The sequence below is a fragment of the Gorilla gorilla genome, chromosome 5, assembly GCF_029281585.2.
Source record: "Gorilla gorilla gorilla isolate KB3781 chromosome 5, NHGRI_mGorGor1-v2.1_pri, whole genome shotgun sequence".
NCBI lineage: Eukaryota > Metazoa > Chordata > Mammalia > Primates > Hominidae > Gorilla > Gorilla gorilla.
The window spans coordinates 53,448,548-53,460,603 of record NC_073229.2 but is presented as its reverse complement, the minus strand read 5'-3'; the positions used below and the strand labels follow the sequence as shown (position 1 = coordinate 53,460,603).

Below are 12,056 nucleotides of genomic sequence, written 5' to 3'. Positions count from 1 at the left end.
TTCTGAAATCCAGCTGGACACAATTCCTTAGTTAGGTCCCTGTTCTTCAGGGTAGTTGCATTTTTTTCTTTTGGACAGAGTCTCACTCTGTCGCCCAGACTGGAGTGCAGTGGCGCAATTTCAGCTCACTACAGTCTCTGCCTCCTGGGTTCAATCTATTCTCCTGCCTCAGCCTCCCGAGTAGCTGGGATTACAGGCATGCACCACCACACCTGGCTAATTTTTGTATTTTTAGTAGAGATAGGGTTTCGCCATGTTGACCAGGCCGGTCTTGAACTCCTGACCTCAGGTGATCTGCCTGCATCGGCCTCCCAAAGTGATAAGATAACAGGCGTGAGCCACCGTGCCTGGCTATTTCCTCCTTTTTAGTAAGTGTCAATTATAATTTTCTCTTCCCTGCCTCACCATTGTGTGTGGGGAGTGGATAACTTGTCTCTTAAGTTCAAAGATCTTCAGATCGAGAGCAGCATCCATTGAAATTGAAGCCTCATTCGTACTTGGCTTTAATCTAGATGAGGAAAGTATGGACGTCAAGCTCAATACTAGCACATTAATGGGGTGAGACTTTGGGAGGAATTAAGGAGCAGTGAGTGTATTGTACATGTAAGAGCAAGTGAATCATTAGGAGACAGAAGATGGACTGTGATAGAGAGTAACCTTGGTCGTCCACAGATAACCGTGTATCTGAATATTCACACCATTGTTAGTTCCCTCCCCTTGAACCTGGACTGGGCTTTAACGTGTTTTAACTAAGAGAATGTGGTAGAAGTGATGCTGTGTCAGTTACAGATGTAAACCTTAAGAAGGCCTGACAATTTCCATATTTGCCCTGTGGAGGAAGCCAGACACCATGTTCAGAAGTTCAATCACCTTGAGACCAACACGCTGTGAGAAACCCAGCCTAGCTTCATGGAAAGCCCATGTGGAGAAGAGCTGGAGACCCTTGCCAACATCACAGCTAGGGTCTTACTTGCCTTCCGTGTGAGTAAGGCCAGTTTGGAAGTGGATCATTCAGCCCTGTTCAAGCTGCCCCAACCCTTGCCACATAGACTAGAGACCAGCTGTCCCTGCCAAATTCTGTTCAAATTGCAGAATCATGAGCAAATGATGTGGTTTGGATTTGTGTCCCCACCAAATCTCATGTCGAATTGTAATCCCCAGTGTTACAGGTGGGACCTAGTGGGAGGTGATTGGATCATAGGGGTAGATTTCTCATGCATGGTTTAGGCACTATTCCCTTGGTGCTGTTCTTGTGATAGTGAGTGAGTTCTTGTGAGATCTGGTTGTTTAAAAACGTGTTGCACGTCCCCGCTCGCTCTCTCTCTTGCTCCTGCCATGTGAGAGGCCTCGATCCCCTTTTGCCTTCTGCCATGATTAGAAGCAGAAGCAGAAATCACTATGCTTCCTGTACAGCCTGCAGAGCCACAAGCCAATTAAACCTCTTTTATTTTTCATTTATTTATTTATTTATTTATTATTTTTTGAGATGGAGTCTTACTCTCTCAGGCTGGAATGCAGTGGCGCAATCTTGGCTCATTGCAACCTCTGCCTCCCAGGTTCAAGCGATTCTCCTGCCTCAGCCACCCGAGCAGCTGGGATTACGGGCTCCTGCCACCAAGCCCGGCTAATTTTTGCATTTTTAGTAGAGACAGGATTTCACCATATTGGCCAGGCTGGTCTCCAACTCCTGACCTCAGGTGATCTGCTGCCTAGGTTTCCCAAAGTGTTGGGAATACGGGCGTGAGCCACCGCGCCCGGCCTTATTTATTTATTTTTTTTAAGATGGAGTTTCGCTCTTGTTGCCCAGGCTGGAGTGCAGTGGTGCGACCTCCACTCCCTGCAACCTTCACCTCCCAGGTTCAAGCGATTCTCCTGCCTCAGCCTCCCGAGTAGCTGGGATTACAGGCATGCGGCACCACGCCTGGCTAATTTTGTATTTTTAATAGAGACGGTGTTTCACCATGCTGGTCAGGCTGGTCTTGAACCCCTGACATCAGGTGATTCACCCACCTTGGCCTCCCAAAGTGCTGGGATTACAGGCGTGAGCCAACGCACCCGGCCACCTCTTTTCTTTATAAATTACCCAGTCTCAAGTATTTTATAGCAATGTGAGAATGGACAAATAACAGTGAGTAAATATGATAGTTGTTGCTTAAAGCCAGGAGTAAGCAAACTATGACCCATGGCTGGTTATTTGTTCTTTTATTTTTATTAACAGCTTTATTGAGATATAATTCACATACCATACAGTTCACCCACTTAAAGTGTACAGCACAATGGTTTTTAGTATATTCACATATGTGTGCAACCATTACCATGGTCAACTTTATAATAATTTCTCAAAAAGAAATTCTGTATTCTTTACCTATCACCTTCCCATCCTCCCCTCTCCTACACCCCCAGCCTTAAGAAATCTATGTATTGTTTCCTGTCTTCCCTGTTCTGGACATTCCATATGAATGTAATCATATAATATGAGATATTTTGTGACCAACTACTTTCATTTATTATGTTTTCAAGGTTCATACATGTTGTAGCATCTATTAGTACTTCATTCTTTTTTTTTTTTTTTTGAGACAGAGTTTCACTCTCGTTGCCCAGGCTGGAGTGCAATGGTGCCATCTTGGCTCACTGCAACCTCCACCTCCTGGGTTCAAGCGATTCTCCTGCCTCAGCTTCCTGAGTAGCTGGGATTACAGGCATGGGCCACCATGCCCGGCTAATTTTGTATTTTTAGTAGAGATGGAGTTTCTCCATGTTGGTCAGGCTGGTCTTGAACTCCCGACCTCAGGTGATCTGTCTGCCTCGGCCTCCCAAAGTGCAGGGATTACAGGCGTAAGCCACTGCTCCCGGCCTTACTTCATTCTTTTTTTATGGCCAAATAGTGTTCCATTGTGTGTTCACATTTTGTTTATCTATTCATTAATTGTTAGACATTTGAATTGGGCCCACCTTTTGGCTATCATGAATAATGCTGATATATACATTGGTATCCAAGTATCTGTTTGAGTTCCTGCTTTTAATTCTTTTGGATAAATACCTACGAGTGGAATTACTGGAATATATGGTAATTTTATATTGAAAATTTTAGGATTGCCAAACTGTTTTCCACCATTTTACATTCCCACCAGCAATGCATGAAAATTCCAGTTTCTCCATATTCTCACCAATGCTTGGCACCCTTGTCAAAAATCAGTTGACCACAGATGGGTGAGATTATTTCTGGACTTTCAATTCTATTCCATTTCTCTATAAGTCTATCCTTTTCCAGTACCACACTGCATTGATTATTGATGCTTTGCAGTAAGTTTTGAAATCAGGAAATATGAACCCTCCTACTTTGTTTTTCTTCTTAAACATTGTTTTGGCTATTCTTGGTCTAATGCAATTCCATATGAATTTTAAAATCAGCTTGTCAATTTCTATAAAATAGTCATCTCAGATTCTGATGGGGATTGCATTGTATCAAAAGATCAATTTGGGAAGAACTGGCATTTTTAACAATGTTAAGTCTTACTTAACATTACTTAATCCATAAACATTAACATTACTTAATCCATAAACATAGGATGTTTTTCCAATTTTTTTTTTTTTGAGACAGTCTGGCTCTGTTGCCCAGGCTGGAGTACAGTGGCATGATCTCAGTTTACTGCAGCCTCCAACATCTGGTCTCAAGCAATCCTCCCACCTCAGCCTCCTGAGTAGCTGGGACTACAGGTGCATGCCACCATGCTGGGCTAATTTTTTGTAGAGCCAGTGTCTTGCCATGTTGTCCAGGTTGGTCTTGAACTCCTGGACTCAAGCACTCCTTCCACCTGCCTCCCAAAGTGCTGGGATTACAGGCAGGAGCCACTGTGCCTGGCCAGTTTTTCCAATTATTTAGATGGTCTTTAATTTCTTTTTTAAAAAACCTCTGCATACATTCCATTAAAGACTGTCTTTTTTTTTTCTTTTTTTGAGACAGAGTCTCACACTGTCGCCCAGGCTGGAGTGCAGTGGCACGATCTCGGTTCACTGCAAGCTCCGCCTCCTGGGTTCACTCCATTCTCCTGCCTCAGCCTCCCCAGTAGCTGGGACTACAGGTGCCTGCCACCATGCCTAGCTAATTTTTTTGTATTTTCTGTAGAGACAGGGTTTCACCATCTGGCTAAACCTGGACAGGTTTAGCCAGGATGGTCTCGATCTCCTGACCTCATGATCCTCCCACCTTAGCCTCCCAAAGTGCTGGGATTACAGGTGTGAGCCACCACACCCGGCCTAAAGACCATCTTTAATTTCTTTCAACAATGTTTGTTGTTTTCTAAGTTTACACTTCTTTCATTAAACGTATTCCAATAAAATGTATTTTCTTCTTTTTGATGCTATCATAAATGAAATTGTTTTCTTAATTTCATCTTTGGATTGCTCATTGCAAGTATGTAGAAATACAATTGATTTTTGTTATTTATCTTGTATCCTGCAACCTTGCTGAATTTGTTTGTTAGTTCTAATAGTTTTTTAGTAGATTCCTTAAGATTTTCCATATACAAGGTTGTGTGTCTGTGAAGAGATAGTTTTATGTCTTCCTTTCTAGTTGGATTCCTTTAATTTGTATTTCTTGCCTAATTGCCCTGGATAGAACCTCCAGTATAATATTAAATAGAAGTGGTTGGAATGACTGTGTGTGGTGGCTTATGCCTGTAATCCCAGCACTTTGGGAGGCCAAGGCAGGTGGATCACTTGAGGTCAGGAGTTTGAGACCAGCCTGGCCAACATGGTGAAACCCAGTCTCTACTAAAAAATACAAAAGATTAGTCAAGTGTTGTGGCGTGCACCTGTAATTTCAGCTACTTGGGAGGCTGAGGCACAAGAATCCCTTGAACCCAGGAGGAGGAGGTTGCAGTGAGCTGAGATCAAGCCACTGCACTCCAGCCTGGGTGACAGAGCGAGACTCTGTCTTGAAAAAACAAAACAAAAATAAATAGAAGTGGTTGAAATGGACATTCTTCTCTTATCCTTGTCTTATTTCCTGGGGAAAGCATCCATTCTCTCACCGTTAAGTATGATATTGGCTGTAGGTTTCTCATAGATGCCCTTTATCAGGTTGAAGACGGCTGCCTGTTTTTGTAAATAAAGTTTTGTTGGGACACAGACATGCCATTTGTTTATTTATTATATGCTGCTTTGTGCTATAATGACAGAGTTGAGTAGTTGTGACAAAGACTATATTGCTTGCCAGTCTAAACTATATACTATCTGGTCCTTAAAAAAGTTGGCTGGACATCGTTTTAAGCCACTAAATTTTGGAGTAGTTTGCTATGAAGCAATACATAACTAAAAAACCCCCAATCTTAGACTGGGACCCCAAAGAACTGCGCAATTGAGTAAAGGGGAACCGTAAAAAACACACACTAAAAAGAAAACAAAACAAAAATGCTTCCATAGACTGTAGTCCAGCTTTGAGTCATCAGATGACTCAGAAAATCTGGAGCCCTGAAATTGAGTTAAGATGATCCCAGACTGCTGGTGCCCCTAGATGCCTGGTAGCAGCAAATGGAAATATTTCCCAGAGGAAGATATTATTATTGTTACTTAAAATGATTTTTTAAAATACAATGTCCAAAACATAACCAGGTATATGGTGACATGAGAATGAATCACTAAAAACTGATAATGGGGCAGGGAGTGGTGGCTCACACTTATAATCCCAGCACTTTGGAAGGCCGAGGCAAGAGGATCACTGGAAGCCAGGAGTTCGAGACCAGCCTGGTCTCTGCAAATAGTGAGACCTGTCTCTACAAATAAAAAAAATTAACCAGACATGTTGGCACACACCTGTAGTCCCAGTTACTTGGGGGGCTGAAGTGGGAAAATCGCTTGAGCCTAGGTGGTCAAGGCTGCAGTGAGCCATGATCACGCCACCGCACTCCAGCCTAGGTGACAGAGTGAGACCCTGTCTTGAAAATGAAATCAAAAATAGAAACTGGTTGGGTGCAGTGGCTCACACCTGTAATCCCAGTACTCTGGGAGGCCAAGGCAGTAGGATCCTTTGGGCCCTGGAGTTCGAGACCAGCCTGGGCAACATAGAAAGACTCTGTCACTATTTTTTTTTTTAAGTAAAAAGCAAAAACAATATTTGACAATGGAAGCAGATTCACAGGAACTCCAGATTAGAATTATCAGTTATAGACCATAAAACAACAATACTATGTTTAAGGATGGAAAAGACAAGCCTGAAAATTATAGCAGGGCACTGGGAAATACATGAAGTGGCATAGCAGATTTGAAAAAGAACCAAATAGAGGCCAGGCACAGTGGCTCACACCTGTAATCCCAGCACTTTGGGAGGCCGAGGCGGGCAGATCACCTGAGGTCAGGAGTTCAAGACCAGCCTGGCCAACATGGCGAAACCCTGTCCCTACTAAAAATAAAAAAATTAGCTGGGCGTGGTGGCATGTGCCTTGTAATCCCAGCTACTTGGGAGGTTGAGGCAGGGGAATTGCTTGAACCTGGGAAGCGGAGGTTGCAGTGAGCTGAGATTGTGCCACTGCACTCCAGCCTGGGCGACAGAGCAAGACTCTGTCTCAAAAAAAGAAAGAAAAGAAAGAAAGAAAGAAGGGAGGGAGGGCCAAATAGAAATTCTAGACTTAAAGAGTAGAATAACTGGCCGGGCGCAGTGGCTCACACCTGTAATCCCAGCACTTTGGGAGGCTGAGGCGGGCGGATCAGGAGGTCAGGCGATTGAGATCATCCTGGCTAAGATGGTGAAACCCCGTCTCTACTAAAAATACAAAAAAATTAGCTGGGCGTGGTGGCCGGCACCTGTAGTCTCAGCTACTTGGGAGGCTGAAGCAGGAGAATGGTGTGAACCTGGAAGGCGGAGCTTGCAGTGAGCTGAGATCGCGCCGCTGCACTCCAGCCTGGGCAACAGAGCCAGGCTCCATCTCAAAAAAAAAAAAAAAAAAAAAAAAGAGAAAAGAAAAAGAATAGAATAACCAAATGGAGCTCAATGGTTGGGTTTAAGATGAGATTTTTTTTTTTTTTTTTTTTTTTTAGCTGAAAAGAGACTGAGTGAGCTGAAAATAGAAGAAACTTATTAGGACAAAGCATAGAAGGATAAAAGACAGAAAATACAGAATAAAGGGATGAAGTAAGAAGGTCGAATGTGTTTCAACTGGAGCCCCAGAAAGAAAGAAGAAAAAGGACAGAAATCGTATTTGAACATATAATGTCTGAGAATTGTTCAAAACTGAGGAAAAACTATTCAAAGGTGATAGGCAGCCGTGAAATGACAGATATCCACTCTACCGTGTATTCTCTTCTTTTTTTTTTTTTTTTTTTTTGAGACAGAGTCTCACTCTGTCACCCAGGCTGGAGTGCAGTGGCGCAATCTTGGCTCACTGCAACTTCCACCGCCTGGGTTCAGGCAATTCTCATGCCTCAGCCTCCCAAGTAGCAGGGACTACAGGCGCACGCCCAGCTAATTTTTGTATTTTTAGTAGGGACGGGGTTTCACCATGTTGGCCAGGCTGGTCTCGAACTCCTGACCTCAGGTGATCCGCCCACCTCAGCCTCCCAAAGTGCTGGGATTATAGGCATGAACCACCATGCCCGGCATACTCTGACTCTCAAAAACCTTAATGTACAAAGCTGCCTTTAAAAGGATTCTGAAACCAAGATGAAGGTAGCTCGGTAGTAGTTGGAACAGGGCTTGCCTGGGCTGAGTTCAAGTACAAGCTCTGCTACTTCCTAGCTGTGCCACCTGGAGAAAGTTGCCAAACTTCAATTTTTTCAAGTAATAAATGAAAATAAAGAGTAACACTGGCCTACGCCATTGTGAGAATCAAATGATAAGTTTGGGCAAGGTGGCTCACACCTGTAATCTTGACAGTTTAGGAGGCCAAGGTGGGAGGGTCTCTTGAGCCCAGGGGTTCCAGGCCAGCCTGGGCAATAGAGTGAGCCCTTGTCTCTAAAAGAAAAAGGAAGACAGAAAAAGAGAATCAAATGATAAAATGCATGTGAATGAGTCTAGTGAATGCGAAGTGCTTTTAAAATGAGATGTGGTTTGAGCAGTTCCACAAGCATGCCCAGGGTCACTACCAGTGACAGGCAGGACTGGCCATATAATTTGCAGGGCCGAGTGAAAAATGAGAGTGCAGGGCCCTTTGTTGAGAAAGTACTAAGAATTTCAAGACGGCGGCAGCAGAGCATTAGACCCAGCACAGGGCTCTTCTAAGTACACGGCCCTGTGTACTACACAGGTCACAAACCCATGGAGCTGGTCTTAGGTACAGACCCTGCAAAGAACCGTACTGTGCCTTAGGAAAGGGCTGCTCATCCCACATCCAGGTATCTGCAGCCATAGCCCATGTCATCTTTGAATTCTGAAGGGCAGCAATGTTTAGGGAAAATGCAAGCACATGTGTTTCCAAATGCCAAGGAAGGCAAGTGCAGTGATCAGAGTGGTTTTCTGGGAGAGTGGGTGGGGCTAGCAAGGCTGCCATCGGAACTGTGGAACTGACTGTTCTCCACAGACTCTGGCCTAGAAAAAAAAAGAACCGTGTAGCTGTATCTACAGGGCCTGTTGTTGTTGCTGCGGTGTATTACAACACAGCCTGGCAGCCTCCCCTGCCTTTCTGTCTTCCTCCTGGAAGAGCCTGGTCCCAGACATGTGACACGTCCACACAGCCCTCTGCAGATTTGCCCACACTGCTCCTCACTGTTCCCTCAATTATTAGGCTTTTCCAGGTCTGCATGCTTTTTGCTCACGCTGTCCCCTCCTGCCTGGGAGTCCCTTTCCTCCTTGTCCACACCCCTCTGTCTGGCAAACACCTACTTCATCTTCTAAGATTCAGCTCTACTGTCAGGTGACCTCTTCAATGACGCCTTCCCTGCCTCTCGTAGGAAGAGCTGATTCCTCTTTCCTTGGCGCCTTCCACTGTGCCCTATGCAGACATCTGTCACAACCCCTGTAATATGAAGAGGAGAACTGACATGTTACGTGTATGTCACTGCCTCCTAATGAAGCCCTTGAGGGTTGGGACATATATACCCTGATAGCATAGAGCTTAATATGTGCTGTTATTTTTATTTTATTTTATTTTATTTATTATTTTTTTTTTGAGATGGAGTTTTGCTCTTGTTGCCCAGGCTGGAGTGCAATGGTGCCATCTCGGCTCACTGCAACCTCCGCCTCCCGGGTTCAAGCGATTCTTCTGCCTCAGCCTCCCGAGTAGCTGGGATTACAGGCATGCGTCACCATGCCTGGCTAATTTCGTATTTTTAGTAGAGATGGGGTTTCTCCATGTTGGTCAGGCTGGTGTCGAACTCCCGACCTCAGGTGATCCGCCCACCTCTGTCTCCCAAAGTGCTAGGATTACAGGTGTGAACCACTGTGCCCTGCCTAATATGTGCTATTATTAAGCATAGTAGATGCTTAATCAATTGGTATTAGTATGCAGAGGAATTTTGATCAGCTTTGTCTTTCTGCGTTAATGAACAAATACATTGTTTCAGTGACTCCCCTCGGCAACTGGTAAACAGGGAAGCTTCTAGGCACTGAGGATAGACAAATGACTGAGACAGAACCCCTACCCTCGAGGCGGTTTCAGTCTTGGCTTTATTTGTCTTTTCTGCAGACATCATCACCCTTTTTTTTTTTTTAGAATGGAGTCTCGCTCTTGTTGCCCAGGCTGGAGTGCAATGGTGCGATCTCAGCCCACTGCAACCTCTGTTCAAGCGATTCTCCTGCCTCAGCCTCCTGAATAGCTGGGATTACAGGCATGCGCCACCATGCCCGGCTAATTTTTTAAAATTATTTTTAGTAGAGACGGGGTTTCTCCATGTTGGTCAGGCTCGTCTCGAACTCCCGACCTCAGGTGATCCGCCCATCTCGGCCTCCCAAAGTGCTGGGATTACAGGCGTAAGCCACCACGCCCGGCGCCCAGACATCATCTCTTGAAGGCAGCATGGCGATTTCTGGACGAGGCTCTTCATAAATGTTTGAATGCAGTATAGTGCAAAGAGAGCAGGTTTGGAGCCAGGAGACATGAGTTCTAATCTGGCTATGGGATATTAGGTTTCCATAGGTAACTATTAGGTCCCACGTGTAACTAGCTATGGGACATCAGGTTTCTGTTTCCTTAAAAATGAGAGAGTTGATTAGAGATTCCCTAAGGCCCAGGTGCAGCTCCTGCATCTCTATGGGAGTAACTAAGAGGTAGCCATCTGGTTGGCAGTCTACCTTTCGGAGTTGGCGGAAGAACTCAGCCGTTTTGTTTTTGTTTTTGTTTTGAGATGGAGTCTTGCTCTGTCACCAGGCTGGAGTGCAGTGGCGTGATCTCGATTCACTCCAACCTCTGCCTCCCAGGTTCAAGCGATTCTCCTACCTCAGCCTCCCGAGTAGCTGGGACGGCGCGCGCCACCAAGCCCAGCTAATTTTTGTATTTTTAGTAGAGACGGGGTTTCACCATGTTGGCTAGGATGGTCTCGATCTCTTGACCTCGTGGTCCGCCCACCTCGGCCTTCCAAAGTGCTGGGATTACAGGCGTGAGCCACCCCACCCGGCCGAACTCAGCCGTAAGGCCTCTTCCTGTTTTAATCTCCTGGGATCTCCTGCTTGAAAGGTAGCAAGCCAAGAGAAAGTATGGTCTTTACAGTCACTGGGTGTCCAGAGGGAGGTGATATCTGCTAAACTGGTTCTCGAGATGGGATTTCCCCAGTCCCGACTGGGCATCTTAGACTTAATGGGGTTGTTTCCTAGGGCTAACCTGGCCAGCTGACCTAACAAACAGCCTGGCCTGCCCCTCTCCAGCCTCTAGGTAGGCCCTGTGGACAGATAGGAGGGGCAGTGCCTTCAGAGAGACGATACAGATGGGAAGTCAACTAGCTTGCTTAGGCATTAATTTCTCAGGAGGTAAGAGATGTGAGGGGGTGTCAGTTTCCACCATCCCTTCTCTATGGCCCCCACAAAGGGCAAGGGCCAGACACGTGGGCTGGCGTGGGGAGGTGGAGGAGCAAATGATGGGGGCGGGGCCTCATTTGCATGGACGGCGCGCGGCCACCAATCCGGACAGGCGGATCGACAGCCCGCGCGCCTTTTGGGGGCGGACTGACAGCCCCGGGGCCCTATGGAAGGCGGGTCCTGCGGCCGGCTGGGGCGGGACGGCGCCGGGCGCTGCCCCGGGGATTCGGGCCGGCTCGCGGGCGCTGCCAGTCTCGGGCGGCGGTGTCCGGCGCGCGGGCGGCCTGCTGGGCGGGCTGAAGGGTTAGCGGAGCACAGGCAAGGCGGAGAGTGACGGAGTCGGCGAGCCCCCGCGGCGACAGGTACCGGCGCCATGGCCGCGGAGATGGGGCGGCCGGCCGCGGCGCCCCGGGAGCCGAACGCCCTCCTTCCAGGTCCCGCCGCGGCCGCAGTCGCTGCCTCAGCTCCCACCCCCACGCGGCTTCGCAGCCCAGGAGCCGCGTGTCGCGGGGGAGCGGGGTCCGGAAGCCTCGAGGGGAGCGCGCGGGAGGCCTCGGCCCCACTGCGGCGCCCCTCGCCGCGCCCCAGGGGCCGCGGGGCCGGTGCTCCCCGCGGGAGGCGCGGAGACTAGTGGCCGCGGGCGCCGCTCTCCGCCCCCGCCGGCTTCTCCCGGCAGAGGCGAGGCGGGTCGCGCCCGCCCGTCCTCACTGGGCTTTTGTTTCCCGCCCGGGATGACAGGTCCCGCTCCGCCTCCTGTCTCTGGCCCCCGGCTCCCCCCGGACAGGCGGCCGGACCCTCAGCCGGCACCTCTGCGGGCGGGAGCCAAACTTCGCTTTCGGGTCCGGGCGCCGGGACAACCGGACCCCAGGGCGAGCTGAGCGCCGGGACGCCGCGGGCGCGGGGCGGATTCGCCCACCTGGCGGGGCTGTGAAGGGGATGGTGGCGGGGTGGCCGCGCTCCGGGTGTGGACGGGCGGTCTCCGCCTTCACCTGCCGCCTCGGGACAAGCGTTGGGGAACCGCATCGCCGCTGTCGGCCGCTTGTGGAGGAGTCCGCGCAGCGCCGTCTAACAGGTGATCCGCGTCACTCCCAGGCCATACCGAAGCGGCTGAACG

The 12,056-nt window shown here is 48.1% G+C and overlaps 1 protein-coding gene across 8 annotated transcripts in view; it reads left to right on the top strand.

Moving 5' to 3' along the window:
* Window positions 1-12,056, top strand: part of FKBP5 (FKBP prolyl isomerase 5) — a 156,865-nt gene that overhangs the window by 29,793 nt on the left and 115,016 nt on the right. For 3 of the 8 annotated variants that reach the window (XM_055390283.2, XM_031012026.2, XM_055390280.1), the window contains exon 1: window positions 11,193-11,304. The exons of 2 other annotated variants lie outside the window; for them this stretch is intronic. The gene's annotated coding sequence lies outside the window, so the exon portion shown is untranslated. Of the gene's footprint in view, window positions 1-11,157; window positions 11,305-11,882; window positions 12,015-12,056 lie in introns of those variants that run through there. 3 more of the 8 variants (XM_031012024.3, XM_055390284.2, XM_019029606.4) reach the window with 3 other exon arrangements.